At 39.8% G+C, this 14810-nt stretch overlaps 1 long non-coding RNA gene across 1 annotated transcript in view; it reads left to right on the top strand.

Moving 5' to 3' along the window:
* The first annotated feature begins 5679 nt into the window (after positions 1 to 5679).
* The window catches only part of LOC111094790, a 32070-nt gene continuing 22939 nt past the window's right edge, over positions 5680 to 14810 (top strand). The window contains exon 1 of the long non-coding RNA XR_005386286.1: positions 5680 to 5778. This is a non-coding gene — a long non-coding RNA (uncharacterized LOC111094790). The remainder of the gene's footprint in view (positions 5779 to 14810) is intronic.

The following is a 14810-nucleotide window of genomic DNA, read 5'->3' as shown; positions in this document are numbered from 1 at the left end:
CTCCAGCAGCTACTATTGTCTCACCTATATTATCATCACAGGCAGAGTTCCCTAACCTTGCCCTTTCATTAACCCTACTTCATCCTCCACTAACCCACATTATGCTGATGTTCATTACCTGCCTTTGGTTATATGGTTCTTCCTGCTTAGAATACCCTTTCTCATCCACTCAGGCAATCCAGACCCTACCTATACTTCAAGGTGCAGCTAAGCTCCACAGAGAAAATAACACTTGATTTCGATATCATGATATTCACAGGAGCTTACCAAAAAGAGAAAAATGGAGTAGAAGGAAAGGTGAAGGTGGGGTAGTTCATGTTATAAGAGGGAGGATATTTCTAGAAATTCTAATAGCATAAATGAAGCATGGTGTTTGTGAAAGACCATGGTATGTTCAAGTAGTAGCAGTTTGTTTAATGTGGCTCCTGTGATGAGGAAAAGTTATAGGCAATAAACATGAAAGGTAGTTGATGACAAACTGAAGTGTCTTACTAAAATAAGACACTTTTTTTATTGGAGTTCAATTTGCCAACATATAGCATAACACCCAGGGCTAAAGGCAAGGATTTAATCTGATAAGTTAAGGGGAATCTTTAAAGGATTCTGAACATAGGACTGGCAAGATAAAAATATATATTTTAGAAATATCCTAATATATAAAGTCCTTGTTAGTTTGATAGGAATGCCACAACAAAGTACTGAAAATTGAGTAGCTTAAACAGAAATTTTCTGTTACAGTCCCAGAGGCTAGAGGTCTAAGATAAAGGTGTCAACAGAATGAATTTCTTCTGAAGGCTGTAAGAGAAGACTCTTTTCTAGGTCTCTCTCCTTGACACGCAGATGGCTTTCTCCCTATACTTCTTCATATCATCTTCCCTCTATTGTGAGCTGTCTTTGCATCCAAAATTCCCCTTTTTACAAGGACACAAATCATATTAGATTAGGGCCTGTCCTAATGACCTTATTTTAACTTGATTATGTCTTTAAATACCCTTTCTCCAAATACGGTCTTACTCTGTGGTATTATGCATTAAAACTGAAAAATGTTTTGAGGACATAATTTCACCTATAACAAAAGCCATAGAGATTAGAGGCAGATAAAAATGACAGTAAAAGAGCTATTTTAATGGGCCAGATCAGACATATTGAAAAATTAGGCAAAGACACTACAAGTTGAGGTGAAGAGCCTACAAATTTCCAAGAAGCAAAATCTGGAAGATGAAGAGAAGAAAGAGTAATAGATGACTCTAGACTTCATTGTTTAGTTGATTATGTGACTGACAGGGATAGAAATGGGAGTGAAGGGTTTAATAATGAATTCAGTTTTAGACATATTAAGTATGAGGTGTCAAGATGTCCACTCAACAGATAAATGGGTAGGTTCAGTCTCAGGAAAAACATTCAGCTTAGAGATGCAATTTGTCATATAGGCCATGATCAGATTATAAATGACAGTTGAAACTCTTCAGTGGATGAGATAATACACACACACACACACACACACATGTTATAGAATGGTTAGAGAAGAGAATGAAAACAATAGTCAGTAGGCAGCCCGGGTGGCTCAGCGGTTTAGCGCAGTCTTCCGCCCAGGGAGTTATCCTGGACACCCGGGATGGAGACCCACATCAGGCTCCCTGCATGGAGCCTGCTTCTCCCTCTGCCTGTTTCTCTCTCTCTCTCTCTCTCTCTCTCATAAATAAATAAATAAATAAATAAATAAATAAATAATCTTTAAAAAAAGAAAAAAAACAATAGTCAGAGAAGTAGGTAGAAATTCAATATAGAGTATTGTCATGGAAGTCAAGAAAGGGAAGGTTTTAAGGAATGATGGAATGAATGCACAACAGCTTCAAGTATACTAGAGTCAACTATGTTGAAAACCTAAAAAGAGAAAGCAATGGACATGACATTTAGGAGATCTTCAGGTAGATTTGGCAAAAGTAATTTCAGCAGTGATTTAAATAGAAACTGAAGAAAAATGGAGTGGTCATTTGAGTGAGTGTTGTCAAAGAAAGATTGATTTAGATCAGGGAAAGAATGTGCTTGCAAGCTGAAGATCAGGCAGTATAGCATAATAGTCAAGGCACAGACTTTGTAGAACTTGGGTTCAAATCTTAGTTCTGCCACTTACTAGATGTGTAAACTTGGGAAAGTTGCTTGATTTTTCTGTGTGCCAACTTCCCTAGCTCAAAAATGGGTAAAATAATACTACTTACTTCATAAAATTGTTATGAGCTTTGTATGAATTGATATACAGAAAGTGTTCAATAGAGGGCTTGGCACAGAGCAAATCTTCAATAAATAGGTGGAGACAGTTGGTTGGGTGGGAGAACCAAAGAAGAAAAATAAAGGAAGATAGGAGAGAAGGAAGTTCATGGAACAACTTCTCAGAAGATATAGAAGAAAATGGATCCTCTTCCACTTACTAGCTGTGTGACCTTGGGTAAAGCACTTTACTTTTCATTAGATTTTTAGGGCCTTAGTTTCTTCATCTGTAAAATGGAAATGACAATATTGCCTATCTTACAAGATTATTATGAAAATTCAATGAAATGATACATGAAACACACCTCCCCACCGGGAAGGACTTGGGAAGGATAGTGAATAACCTAGAAGAGATTATGTGTGGCAGTGAGACGGAAAGCTTAAAAAAAAAGTTTCCAAATCAATAATTTTCACCATTTCATAATAGACTAAAGTAGTGCTACAAAATCTTATGTTTTCCTTAAAAGTTTAAGCATTATTCAAGTGTTAATAAATTATGATTTTTATTAAAGTACATGGGAAAGACTTTTAGTATTTAAGAAGTTTAAAATGTGTTCAAAACTGTTTTCAGATAATTACGTTATAAAACAATGGTTAGTATGAAATTAATTTATACTAGTTGACATGAATCCAGCAATAAGCTTTCTAAGATTTTTAAAGAAGGATTGAATTCAAAGCATTAAAACATAAATCATCTTGTGCTAAGATGAACAACTGAAGATTCATCCTCCTTAATAGAGTAGAATTCTAAATAATATAATTGTTGATTATTTACTTTTTTAAAAAATGGCTTCCTATGTGGAATTGGAATTGGGGGTCTTCCTAAGTCACTCAGAATAAAATACAGAGTGTTTACAAGGTCCTGTAAAATCTGACCCTCTCTCTCTGACCTCATGTCCTACCACTCTCCTTTTCACTCCAGTGACATGAGCCTTCTTGCTATCTTTTTTAACACAACAAACCTTTGCAAATTCTATTTCCTCTGTCTAGAACACTTTTTGCTCAGGTGTTCTCATGGCTGGCTCTCTCACTTCATTCAGATATATTCATAAATATTACCACATCAAAGAAGCTTTCCTCAACTACTCTATATCACAGAGCTCTCCCTAATTCCAAGTGCTTTATGTCCATATCCCAGTACAACAAAGACCTTTATTGTTTGTCTTTCCCCTTAACTAACACAGCCTCATTAGAATATAATCTCCAAGAGTGCAGGGGCTTTGTTTTGTGTACTGCTATATATCCCCAGAGTTTTGTGCACTGATAGCACTGAGTAAATTCTCAATATTTGTTGAATTAATTAATGAACAACATAACACAATGTACTTTTGTGTTGATACCCTTGTCTATCATAGCTCCCTACTTTTGAAGGCTAAGCAACAACTGGAAGGACTCAGACCAAAGTAAATATGGGACAAGGCATTCTAGTCTAGCCTCACCCCCAGATCGATGCATTCATTCCAGAAGGGGAATTGGGGGTCAAAACTACTCTTAGTAAAATACGGAGAAAAGAGAGCATGCAAAGTATCCTCTGCCATTATCTCTCATAAACCTCTTTTGCCTCCACATAGACAAAAATTCTCCACAATCCCAAGAAGCAGAATAAATGACACCAAACAATTTAAATTGCTCTGAGGAAGACACTTGAAGCCCTTGGAGAAGGATTTCTATTGTTTTCCTGTAGTACTTGTTGGTGAGTTCACAAACTTTTCATTACCCTAGAAAGAGAATAATATTTCAGCAATGATATTTTATGACAGCTAAGAACTGCCTAGTTCTCATATCCTGCAACTAGAAACTCAACCAAAGGAAAACAAACCAACATTAACACAAAGTGACAGTCAAATGTTAAAATGGAAGAACAGCAGTTCTTAACATATTTCATGCATACCAAATGCAGGAAGCTGGCAATGAAATCAACACATAGTTTCTTCTCTACCCTCCATGCAAGGGTGTGGATAGCAGAGTTAGGTGTGTATGATATGTACAAGTGACTCTTGGCGGTGGGACAAGACTGTACTCCCACTGATGAAAGTTACTAGAAGAGTTCCAGCTGAATTCATGTTTCCTGTGTTTTAAGTAACCATTGGCCAGAGACTTTAGGGAGAAATAACCCTAAGTTAAGTTTTCTTCATTATCTGGATCGGGTGAAATCAATACAACCATTCAAAATAAGCTTGTTTTGAGGTTTGGAAAACCAATTGAAGAAAGAGGGCAAAGAAGAAGGTGCTTTAGCTAAATGTTGCTTAGAAAATCTAGAATTTAAAAAAAAAAAAAAAAGAAAATCTAGAATTTGACACATGCCCTTGATGGGAATTAGCACTGGGGATGCAATGAAACCTAGCACACTAAAGAAGGGAGGTGTTCTGTGCCTTGCAATTAATACCAGAGGCAGCTGGACTGGTAAACTGCAGAACACTGGGAGCCATGGTATTCCCCTGACCAAACAGAAACTTTCAGAATGAAATACAAACCCTAAAAGCTCAAACAACACGTTTTCATCACTATGACCTTTGAGATATAACCAGGCTCCATCTAGTCCTGCTACTCTCCCTAAAAATAAACAGGAGAGAGAAAAAATGGGCAAGATATCACTGGTCTGTATCAGGCTTTCTAACAAATCACCATACAAATTGTTCTATTTAATAGCAGAAGGGAGCTGGTGAAGTCCTCCTCCTCAACAAAATCTTCCAGACTGGACATGAGCATGGTAATGACAGATCACCCAAGATAGCTTTAACTTCTCCATTAACACATCCAGCCCCTCTCTCTTTGCATGTTGTTTTGACTTGAGTTCCTCTTTTCAAGCTATATCTCCCAGTTACTTGGGCTTGGACATATTGATGTATGTTACTAAAGGAAAGACAATAAACATGAACCATTGGATCTTTAACATGACAGATACTTAGTAAATGTTGGAATCAAATTCAACATGAATTTCTATATCCTACAAAGAAAATTTGGTCACCAATCAGTTAAAGGATTCAGTGACCATTGTACATGGTCTTGACATATTATAGACACCACTCAGCAGCAGGAACAACCACAGGCAATAAATCTTGCATTGAATAAATATTTGCAGAATGAATAAATTTTTTCAAGCCATCTTCACAGCCATGTCACCTCTCAGGAAACAGAGAATTTGCCCCTTCAGCTAAAACCTTAGAGTAAATTGACTTTGCAGTTAACTAATGTGCAACTTGGCAACATTGCCCAAGGTGCTCCTCCTGCAAATCAACTGGACTTTAGAACCATTTTTGGAGGCTAGTATGAGAAAGAAAAAGCTGTCCTCACCACACAAATTCCCCCAAAACACGTAGTGTCAGTATGGTGAGTCAATGTCATCCTTCCCCAAATTGAATTTCCAGCAGAGATTTCCCTCGGTTGAACTAGTGTACTGTCCCTTTAAGAAGTCAGGCAAGATGGAGCCCTCCCAGCTCACAGCTAGAGGCTTTAAGCAACCAGAAGGGGATGCTGAAGAGTGACACGAAGAAAGAATGCCTGGAGGGGGTAAGTCGAGGCTCTAATAACAGGAGGGGAAATCAAGGCTCTATCAGTGCAGCCGTCCAACTGTGAGCACCTATCCCGTGGGTGGCAGTTTCCATAGGCTCTAAAGCACCACCCTTCCCTCCCTCCCCTCCCCACCCCTTTCCCCAACCCACTCTGCTCCACCTTCTGTATCCTCCTTGAAAGTCTCCTTTGGTAAGATGGCTCCTTTGCAGCATAGCGGGAGACCCCCAGTGACGGTGGCAAAAGAAAGGAGAAGGGGTGGGCAGGCAAAATAAAAGACTTACTTTAGGATTCTGCACCTCCGAAGGCATCCTCTGCTCCCAGCCCTGGGCCAGGGCCGATGGGGCGGGGCCCGGGTTGAGCTGGTGGACTCGCGGTCCTCGCTCCCTGGTACTACAAATGCAGTTCAGTGGAGAGTTAGAGAGAATGGGCACCGGACTAGGGCCGGTGTTTACTCGATTTTAATTATCTCAAAAGGAGACAGAAGGGTTCAAGAGAGTTGACCGGGGATAAGAGTGGAAGTGAGCTCTAAAACTCCTTTTTGTTTCTTTTTTGTGTAGGTCCCCCGCCGGGCATTAGCAACATCAGGGGTATTGGTTTTCTTTTTCCTTCCTTTTGGTTTCTCCCAACTGCCCGTCCCAGACCCCACCCAGCGGCTCCACCCCATCCACTGCTACACATTCTGTCAATCACCAGCCCCTTTAAAGCTGCATCGCACATCTTGGGTTTTTGTCTCTATTTGGCGGGCACACAGAATCACAGTCTTCTTGCCTTACAACAATCCTCTGACTCTTCTGCTGAGTTTAGGAAGCTGAGGTTAGCTGCTAGTGGCGGTTTCCCTTCCCCTTCTGCCCCAAGTGTGCACAGTGGGTTCCACCCAAACGCCTGGGCTAGCCGGGCCACTGTCAAATCACCAAGAAAGTTACTGCGGCGCCCTCATTGGTACCGCACAGTTTCTGGACCTATGTCCCTATAACAGATATCTGCTGTCCTTGGGCCTCTACCTTCTGCCTGTCCCAAAGTGCTCAGTCTTCTGTCTCTCATCTGTGTAAGCCTCCAGGTTTCACACTAGAATGGGGAAAGAGGGTGGGGAAATGGGTTTCATGCCTCTAACTCACGCAAAACAGCAATAACACCACTGCCTCACTCCAAAATTAGGCAACTAGAAATCAAAGGGCCCTGAAGTCCCATCCACAAATATTATTGGAATTCCACAATGACTTATCAGAAATCACATTTAATGCCATTCTCCATTCTAGTTAATTGCAACACCTGGTTGCTCAGGCCAAAAATCTTGGAGCCATCCTTCACTCCTCTTTTTCTCTCATATAAATACATCTAATTTTTTTAACTATTAAATCTGTTCAGTAAAGACAGTTTCTGTGATGACTCTCCCACTAGTGTATAATCTCATTAAGAGCAGGGACTTCTATTTTGACCTCTGATATATTCTCAGCATATTGAACGGTGGTTGACATATAGTAGAGGCTCAATTAATATTTGCTCAAAGAATGATTGAAGGCAATATCTTCTGGAATCTGAGTATTATCTGTTTTTAAACAACAAACACCTGAAACTAATAAAACATTGTATGCTATAATTTGATTAAAAAAAGAATAACACAGACAAAAATACAAAAAGAACCAACCAACCAAATAAAGAAGGCAGTAAAGGGAGACACACCTGTTTTGAACCATTTGCCTCGTCTATTCTCCCTTAGAACATTCATCTGGATACCTTGCCTCAGGGCTGAGTTCCAATGGTAGTTGCAGCAGTGACTTAATGGCAGTGTACTTTTAGGTTGGCTTCTAGGGTTGATTGCTGATGGTTGTGTTCTTAGTTCTGTCCAAGTCAGTGCTAGGGTGTATAGTTCTTGAAGGCATGGTTCCTCTGAATTAATAGAATCTGTGCCTCTAGATGTGTTTCTTACTTTGAAGTCAGATTATTTATATATGCACTCTCATGCCTCCAAAGATGCATCAATTCATTTGATTCCCACAACCTCAGTATGAAGTAGGCATTATTATCCTTATATTATAGGTGAGAAAACAAAAACCCAGAGAGTAGAGTGACTTGCCAAAACTCACACCCATATGAAATGGTAAAGCTGGTATTTGAGCCCAAGTAGTATAGCTCCAGATATACACACTTACCCACTACACTACACTGTATTTCCTAAACTAAACTTATACTCAGTCATGATATTGGGAGGATCAGACAACCCAGTTGCCAGATGTTAATTGGTTAAAGACAAAGGGAAGCAGCTGAAATTAGGGACATTTGTTACATAAAGCAAGAAGGAGTAATCCTGTAAGCTGTGATCTTGATACAAGGTCATGGGGGCAGCCATTTCCCTTTCCCACTTGGAAGGACCTAGGGCTCTTTAGCCTCAAGAAGAGAAAACTCAGAAGGGCAAAATTTCTGTGTTTTAGTCTTGTCTTAAGCTGACATTGGCATGTCCCTGATGACTTATCCATCATGTGTCTCAACCTCTGCTATCTGCCTGCTATAAGCAGGCTATTAGCTATTCAGCTTGGCCCAATTCTTTGGACTTCTGGCCATGGATAACAGATACCTTTAGTTAGGTTCCTGCCTATACCTGAGCATGATCTCATGAAAGGTTTAAAAGACTATTAGTACAGTACTAAGCATTGTGAAACATAGGCAAAAAAGGGGGGCTATATATAGTATTAAAGGTTGGAAGTTTCTTGTATACCACTTATTTGCTGTTTGACTACATGAAAGATTGTATGCAACAACATCATATTCTGCATTGTACAATGAGGAGATTGAATTAATAGTGACCAAGGGCTCCTTCTAATTCAGAAATTCTCTGTCAGTTCCATCGATCATGTCACTGATGGCAGAAAGTTCTTATGACAGGAAAAGGCTTGCTGGGGGCAGGTGAACATAGTTTCTTAATCCCATTTCTCTTAATATTAAATTTTAGCAGGTACCACATGAATGGAATGGGTGCCCAATTAACAAGACTTACCTTCTTTGGAACTGGTTTGAAACCATAGGTTCTACTGTAATGGCTATGTTTGGATTCTGTGATATATAAACCTTCCCTATTGGCCATAAGAATTTATTCCAGGGAAAGATCCCTGACCCAACTGGGACAATAAGTTTCTTTTTCCAGGGAACGTGACATTTTTATTTTAAAATTCCCCTGGCTATTCAGGGTCTTTTCTGATTCCACACAAATCTTAAAATAACTTGTTCTAACTCTCTGAAGAGAGTCCATGCTATTTTGATAGGGAGTGCATTAAACATGTAAATTGCCCTGGGTGACATTGACATTTTCACAATATAAATTCTGCCAATCCATGAGCATGGAATATTTTTCCATCTCTTTGTGTCTTCTCAATTTCTTTCAGAAGGGATCTATAGTTTTTAGGGTATAGATCCTTTACCTCTTTGGTCAGGTTTATTCCTAGGTATCTTATGCTTTTGGGTGCACTTGTAAATGGGATTGACTCCTTAAGTTCTCTTTCTTCAGTCTCATTGTTAGTGTATAGAAATGCCACTGATTTCTGGGCATTGATTTTGTATCCTGCAGTGCTACCAAATTGCTGTATGAGTTCTAGCAATCTTGGGGTGGAGGCTTTTGGGTTTTCAATGTAGAGTATCATGTCATCGGCGAAGAGGGAGAGTTTCACTTCTTCTTTGCCACTTTGAATGCCTTTAGTGTCTTTTTGTTGTCTGATTGCTGAGGCTAGGACTTCCAGTACTATGTTGAATAGCAGTGGTGAGAGGGGACATCCCTGTCTTGTTCCTGATCTTAGGGGAAAGGCTCCCAGTGCTTCCCCATTGAGAATGATATTTGCTGTGGGCTTTTCATAGATGGCTTTTCAGATGTTGAGGAATGTTCCCTCTATCCCTACACTCTGAAGAGTTTTGATCAGGAATGGACGCTGTATTTTGTCAAATGCTTTCTCTGCATCTAATGAGAGGATCATATGGTTCTTGGTTTGTCTCTTGCTGATATGATGAATCACATTGATTGCTTTACGAGTATTGAACCAGCCTTGTGTACCGGGGATAAATCCTACTTGGTCATGGTGAATAATTTTCTTAATGTGTTGTTGGATCCTATTGGCTAGTATCTTGTTGAGAATTTTTGCATCCATGTTCATCAGGGATATTGGTCTGTAATTCTCCTTTTTGGTGGGGTCCTTGTTTGGTTTTGGAATTAAGGTGATGCTGGCCTCATAGAACGAATTTGGAAGTACTCCATCTCTTTTTATCTTTCCAAACAGCTTTAGTAGAATAGGTATGGTTTCTTTAAACATTTGATAGAATTCCTCAGGGAAGCCATCTGGCCCTGGACTTTTGTGTATTGGGAGGTTTTTGATGACTGCTTCAAATTCCTCCCTGGTTATTGGCCTGTTCAGGTTTTCTATTTCTTCCTGTTCCAGTTTTGGTAGTTTGTGGCTTTCCAGAAATGCGTCCTTTTCTTCTAGATTGCCTAATTTATTGGCCTATAGCTGTTCATAATATGTTTTAAAATCATTTGTATATCCTTGGTGTTGGTAGTGATCTCTCCTTTCTCATTCATGATTTTATTAATTTGAGTCTTTTGTCTCTTCTTTTTAATAAGACTGGCTAATGGTTTGTCTATCTTATTAATTCTTTCAAAAAACCAAATCCTGGTTTTGTTGATCTGTTCTTCAGTTCTTCTGGTCTCTATTTCATTGAGTTCTTCTCAAAACTTTATTAACTCTCTTCTTCTGCTGGGTGTAGGATCTTTTTGCTTTATTTCTCCAGCTCCTTTAGGTGCAAGGCTAGCTTTTGTATTTGAGTTCTTTCCAGTTTTTGGATGGATGCTTGTATTGCAATGTATTTCCCCCTCAGGAATGCTTTGCTGTATCCCAAAGATTGGGTACAATTGTAAATGGGATTGACTCCTTAATTTCTCTTTCTTCAGTCTCATTGTTAATATATAGAAATGCCACTGATTTCTGGGCGTTGATTTTGTATCCTGCCACATTGCATATTTGCTGTATCAGTCTAGCACTCTTAGGTGGAGTCTTTTGGGTTTTCTACGTACACTATCTTGTCATCTGCAAAGAGGCAGAGTTTCAGTTCTTCTTTGCCAATTTTCATGCCTTTTATTTTATTGTTGTCTGTTTGCTGTGGCAAGGAAATCTAGTACTATGTGAATAGCAGTGGTGAGAATGGATATCCCTGTCGTGTTCCTGATCTTAGGGGAAAGGCTCCCAGTGTTTCCCCATTGAGAATGATATTTGCTGTGGGCTTTTTGTAGATGGCTTTTAAGATGCTGAGGAATGTTCCCTCTATCCCTACACTCTGAAGAGATTTGATCAGAAATGGATGCTGTCTTTTGTCAAATGCTTTCTGTGCATCTATGAGAGGATCATATGGTTCTTGATTTTTCTCCTTTTGATATGGTCTCTTACGTTATTGCTCTACGAGTGTTGAACCAGCCTTGCATCCTGGGGATAAATCACACTTCATCATGGTGAATAATCTTCTTCATGTACTGTTGGATCCTATTGGCTAGTATCTTGTTGAGAATTTTTGTATCTATGTTCATCAGGGATATTGGTCTATAATTCTCTTATTCGGTGGGGTCTTTGACTGGTTTTGGAATTAAGGTGATGCTAGCCTCATTAAACAAGTTTGAAAGCATTCTATCCCTTTCTATCCTTCAGAACAGCTTTAGTAGAATAGGTATTGTTTCTTTAATCGTTTGATAGAAGTCCCCTTGGAAGCCATCTGGCCCTGGAATTTTGTTTCTCAGGTGATTATTGATGACCACTTCAATTTCCTCCAGGTTATTGGCCTGTTCACGTTTTATATTTTTTACTGTTCCAGTTTTGGTAGTTTGTTGATTTCCCGAAATCTGTCCATTTTTTTCTAGATTGCTTAATTTATTGGCATATAGCTGCTAATAAGAAGTTTTTAAAATCGCTTGTGTTTCCTTTGTATTAATTTTGACCTCTCCTATTTCATTTATGATTTTATTAATTTGAGTCTTCTCTCTCTTCTTTTTAATAAGGCTGGCTAAGGGTTTATCTATCTTATTAATTATTTCAAAGAACCAACTCCTGGTTTTGTTGATATGTTCCACAGTTCTTCTGGTCTCTATTTCATTGAGTTCTGGTCGAATCTTTATTAACTCTCTTCTACTTGGTGTAGGTTTTATTTGGTGTTCATTCTCTAGTTTCTTTAGGTGTTAGATTAGCTTGTATATTTATGTTTTTTCCAATTTTTTGAGGGATGCTTCTATTGTGATGTATATCCCTCTCAGGACTGCTTTTGCTGTATTCCAAAGATTTTGAATGGTTGTGTCTTCATTTTCATTATTTTCCATGAGTGTTTTAATTTTTCTCTAATTTCCTGGTTGACCCATTCATCTTTTAGCAGGATATTTCTTAACCTCCACATGTTTGAGTTTCTTACAAATTTCTTCTTATGATTGATTTCCAGTTCCAAAGTACTATGGTCTGAAAATATGCAGGAAACAATCCCATGCTTCTGGTATCTGTTGAGTGCTGATTGTGACCCAGTATGTGGCCTATTCTGGAGAAAGTTCCATGTGAACTTGAGAAGAATGTGTGTTCAGTTTCGTTCAGATGCAAAGTTCTGTATATATCTGTATATATCTGTGAAATCCATCTCATCCAGTGTATCATTTAAAGCTCTTGTGTCTTTGGAGATGTTGTGCTTAGAATATCCATCATTTGCAGGAAGTACCATATTGAAGTCTCCTAATATTAATGTATTTTTATCTATGTATGTCTTTACTTTGGTAATTAATTGAGTGATATACTTGGCATCTCCCATATTGGGGTATAAATATTCATGATTGTTAGGGCCTCTTGTTGTATTGACCATTAAGTATGATGTAGTCTCCCTCTCTGTCTCTTACTACAGTCTTTGGAATAAACTCTAATTTACCTGATATAAGATTGCTATCTGACATTTATTTGAGGACCATATGAACAGTAAATGGCACTCCAACCTTTCATTTTCAGGCTGGAGGTGTCCTTAGGCCTAAAAGGTGTGTCTTGTAGATAGCAAATAGATGGGTCTTCCTTTTTTATCCAGTCTGAAACCTTGCATCTGTTGATGGGATCATTTAGCCCATTCACGTTCAGAGTTACTATTGAAGGATATGAATTTACTGTCATCATAATACCTACTCATTCTCTCTTTTTGTGGCCTATTCCTTTATGCTTCCTCTTTGTTTTACAGGGTCCTCTTTAATATTTCTTGCAGAGCTGGTTTAGTGGTCACATATGCTTTTAGTTTCTGTCTCTCTTGGAAGCTTGTAATGTCTCCTTCTATTCTGAATGAAAGCCTTGCTGGATATATTATTCTTGGCTGCATGTTCTTCTCATTTAGGACCTTGAATATATCCTGCCAGCCCTTTCTAGCCTGCCAGGTCTCTGTAGAGAGGTCTGCTGTTAATCTAATATTTCTCCCCATATAAGTTAGGGATCTCTTGTCTCTTGCTGCTTTAAGGATTTTCCCTTTGTCTTTGGAATTTGCAAGTTTCACTATTAGATGTTGAGGTGTTGAATGGTTTTTATTGATTTTAGGGGGAACCTGTCTATCTCCTGGATCTGAATGCCTGTCTCCCTTCCCCAGTTAGGGAAGTTCTCAGCTATGATTTGTTCAAATACATATTCTGGACCTCTGTCCCTCTTGGCGCTCTCTGGAACCCCAATTATTCATAGATTTTTTCCTTCTGAGGCTATCATTTATTTCCCTTAACCTTTCCTCATGGTCTTTTAATTGTTTTGCTTTTTTTCTCTCAGCTTCCTTGTTTGCCATCAACTTCTCTGTTACTCTTCTACCTTATTAACCCTCCTCATTAGGACCTCCAGTTTGGATTGCATCTCATTTAATTGATTTTTAATTTTGGCCCAATTAGATCAAAATTCTGCAGTCATGAAATCTCTTGATTGCTTTATCCTTTTTTCTAGAGCCACCAGTAGATTTATAATTGTGCTTCTGAATTGGCTTTGTGACATTGAATTGTAATCCAAATTCTGTAACTCTGTGGGAGAGAGTATTGTTTCTGATTCTTTCTTTTGTGGTGAGTTCTTTTAGTCATTTTGCTCATTGCAGAGTGGCTATATGAGCAGGCTGAGTCAAGAATATCAACCACGACCTAAGTAAAGTTCACCCTAGGTGATTCCTCTGGTTCTATATAGTGTAAATCCTTCGACTTTGCTTGGAGCTTTCCAGTGTGGCTTAGTGAAGAACTTGCTTTCCTCCTGTACTTCCAGCTTGTCTAGTGGGGTAGGGGCTGCTGTGCTGATTCTCAGGAGTTGGCACCTGGGGGAGCTGCCCCACCCACTGCAGGGTGCCATGCTCAGTGGTAGCTGTTTACCTCATGAGGCCTCTGTACCCTGGTGGCCCCGCCCCTCCCAGAGACATGGTGAAATTAGGATGAACACAACACTTGTGGCAGCCAGCTCTCCAGCCCTGTAATCAGCTTCCCGCAGTAATTACCACAGTCTGTCAGTCTGCCCTGGTGTAGATGCTCTCAGGCTAGTGGGAAGTGCTGATCTGCACATCTTGGGGGCACCCACGGCAGGAGAGTTCTTGCTGTCCTGTGCCCTCCCCACTTCCGCCTGTCCCAGTTGGAGGGCAAGATCCTGGGTTCTGTCTGCTTGATGCGGTGGGATTTGGGGCCCAGGCCTGCTGGAATCATGCTCCCGGCGTGGGGCTCCCGTAGGCAGCAGACCACAGACCCTCCATCCAAGCCGCCCGCCTTACTGATCAGGTTCTCCTGGATGCCCCACTGGGCGCACACTCCAGCCCTTTACCAAGATCGCCCCACAGTCTGTTGCATGCATTACCCCGGGGTGCATTTCCTCTATTATTGACTCTGGGAAAAAGGAGGCTCCACTGCCCCTCCTCTGATTCTGCTCTATTTCCCTTCTAAGCGCCTTTGTGTCTGGGAAGAATCTGGTGCAGATTTTTTAAAGTTCCTGTTTCTTCGGGACTGGCCTTTCCTGTCCTGGAGACTTTCATAGCCTGGCTTTAGCATG

Source organism: Canis lupus, chromosome X, assembly GCF_011100685.1.
Source record: "Canis lupus familiaris isolate Mischka breed German Shepherd chromosome X, alternate assembly UU_Cfam_GSD_1.0, whole genome shotgun sequence".
NCBI lineage: Eukaryota > Metazoa > Chordata > Mammalia > Carnivora > Canidae > Canis > Canis lupus.
The sequence above is the reverse complement of the archived record's forward strand: the minus strand, read 5'-3'. Positions and strand labels throughout refer to the sequence as shown.